This window comes from Aulonocara sp. 'chitande type north' Nkhata Bay, linkage group LG22 (assembly GCF_057382095.1).
Source record: "Aulonocara sp. 'chitande type north' Nkhata Bay isolate Kocher_YH1m ecotype deep benthic linkage group LG22, A_spYH_male_GT1.1, whole genome shotgun sequence".
Classification (NCBI taxonomy): domain Eukaryota; kingdom Metazoa; phylum Chordata; class Actinopteri; order Cichliformes; family Cichlidae; genus Aulonocara; species Aulonocara sp. 'chitande type north' Nkhata Bay.
Genome location: NC_141364.1, coordinates 11,856,455 through 11,859,389, shown reverse-complemented (window position 1 = coordinate 11,859,389; position 2,935 = coordinate 11,856,455).

Here is a 2,935-nt window from a genome sequence, read left to right as displayed (position 1 = left end):
GGTCATAGCATTTGTTCGTGAGATAAAACCTCACGAAACGATTTGGTGCTTGTCCAATACAGGCCCTCCTCTCCAGGTAAGAGGCCAAGGGGCAAGAGACTTGGTTACTTTTAAAAACAGTCATCAATTACTCACCTATTGCTCTGCTGCTGTGTATAATGTTAAACAGACATGTGACCAATTGCTACAAACTTAACTTTTATGTTTTTGTTTAGGTTTTTTAAACTGCTTACATTTTATTATGTAATCTTTTGCCAAATTATTAATATTTGAATTTAAGCAAACGTCCTTTCTCTCACACACAAATTGGCCACATCTATATACCCACAGTATGAGTATACTGTGAGTATACTGTGAGTATACTGACATGAAGAAAAACAGATTTGAAATGTTATGGATAGCTTCAAGCATTTCAGATTGAATAAGTCACAGTTATATGATTAATAAGGGCAGGTCATGTGTTTTAATTTACATCCTCTTTTAATCACCTTCTATTAACTGCCTAAAGTGTTAAATTCAAAAGTGGTCAATCACTTACTGTAACAACTTCTGATGTCACCTTGCTTTTTTTTCAGGGTAAATTTCCCAAATTACTAACTCAAAGGTAACTTGTTACAAAGTTATCAAACCCCAATCCTGTGACTAATGGACAATCTAACACAGCGGTCCCCAACCTTTTTTGCGCCACGGACCAGTTTATGCCCGACAATATTTTCACGGACCGGCCTTTAAGGTGTCGCGGATAAATACAACAAAATAAAACTAGTACCGGTACCGAGAAAAAAGAAGATTTATTCATAACACACGTGAACAGACCCAGGAAAACCGAGTTAACGATCAAAACGATAACAAAATAACGCTGAAAACCGATAAAAACCCTGAATACCATACATTTCACACCTGAGCCTCAACTCTCGTGGCCCGGTACCAAACGACTCACGGACCGGTACCAGTCCGAGGCCTGGGGGTTGGGGACCGCTGATCTAACATACAGTATGCACAAGCCACAGTGAAACTAATTCTGTGAGTAGCAATTTAAGGTTATATGTCATAACCCTTCAGCATCATCTGAAGGGTTATGACATTTCTGGTTATGACTGGATGTGTAAAGCGCTTTGGGGTCCCTAGGGGGGACTAGCAAAAGCGCTATACAAATGCAGGCCATTTACCATTTACCATTTCAAGACATAAAACTACAGCCAAGTTGAGCGCTACACCCTCTGGCTGATCTGCTCCTGTGCCAAATTTTGTATGATGTGTTCAATCTATGTTTTCACCTGCAGCCAAGTACTCTTTGCCTAACCTGTTGCACAGCAATGGCATGCTGTCAACTGTCATTCAAAGATATTATTTTTTAAGATCAAAGGTGTTGACCAATGTATTGAACGATAAATGTTTCATTGAGTTGTTAAACAAATAAATATAGCAGGTAGAAATAACTCCTCTGCAGTTAATTAAATCTTGCCGATAGGGATAATCATTTTGTTCCTAAAGAATGTTAATTGAGACCAAGGTTTAAGTTGCAACTGAAAACATTAAGCAGAGTTTAGTGACTTTCCTGCTTCAGACAAAGAACTCCCGATTTATTTTTGTTCTGTATCTGTATTTGCTGAACTGCTCTCTTTGCCGCATATACACTGAGTCACTACCACAGTCACTGTTTCTGAGAAAAGAACTGGATATAATGTGACAGGTGCTTCCACTGCTTATATAACTTCCCATTAATGTCTGGTAATCGTGACAGCTAACTGTTGTTTGTACTAAAATATATGCGACTTTAACTTTCAGTTTGATCGGATTGCTGAAATTTTTTCTTTACAACATAACACATGTTGGAAGTCAGGCGTCCTTTTCAGGGGTTTGTGGGATTTCAACAGTAGACGCTGTCCTAAACGAGGTGTTGATGAAGTTGAAGGTTAAACCACTAAAGACTGGCTGTTAGTTATTCAAATGGTTCAATAGGAGAGGTGTAGCAATAGTTTTCTGCTCTGTGGTAAGTCCGTTCTCTGTGATGCTGCAGGCGAAATTTGTTCTGTGAAAATAATGGACGCAAAGGAAATGACTCCATTTGGACATGTAATTGAACTATCAAGCAGTGATACCTTTAAAGGCACATCGTGACTGTGTCTAAGGAGAACGTGCAATTTCAACGAATCTGAAACGGGATAGTAACTTCCCTGGAAACTTTCCTGGAATCTTTGCTACCTTGACATGCATAATGAAGAATGTAGAACACACTAGGAAGGGGAGGTATCTGATTGCAAGGTCCAAGAAAGAAATTCTCATCATTTTCTTTTTCACTAACTGCATGATTGCCTCCTAAAGGGACAACTTGAAAGACTTGAAAGACTTACCTTTGTGACGCTCAAAGGTTTTTTGTTTTATTTTATTTTAGTGTATTTCTTTCATTTTCGCTTGCATAATTTCTGGGTGGGATGCTTTGGAACTGCATGAAGGTTGGAGCTGCATTGGTTTGCTGTTCGAAATTTGAAATACAGGGTGTTAGGATTTTAAGAGATTAGAAAATGTAGAGACATCAAGTAGATGAACGACACGAAAGACACTTTCATAAAAACGCGTCATGTCAGCCAGGAAGTAGTGGAGCGATGACAGATTACCGCCATTGTTTCTAAAGCAGTCTGTTATTTTTAGACTGATATGGTAATACTTTTTACTGACTTGTTGACAATCCTGTCATCTGTTGATGAATAAATGTATTTCTCAGGTGAGGTATATACAAAATACTACAGTTGGAGGTTAAGATATTAGGTTAAGATATCTCTTGTAATATCTTTTATGGCCAGACTGATTTGCATATATTTGCACACAGAAAGTAATAATGGTCTGATGGACTCGTGGTTTAAAGGGAAGAAGGGCTTTAATGGTCACGCAGTTGATTAGCCTTGGCTATATGTAAATTTTAGCTTTGTGTTCA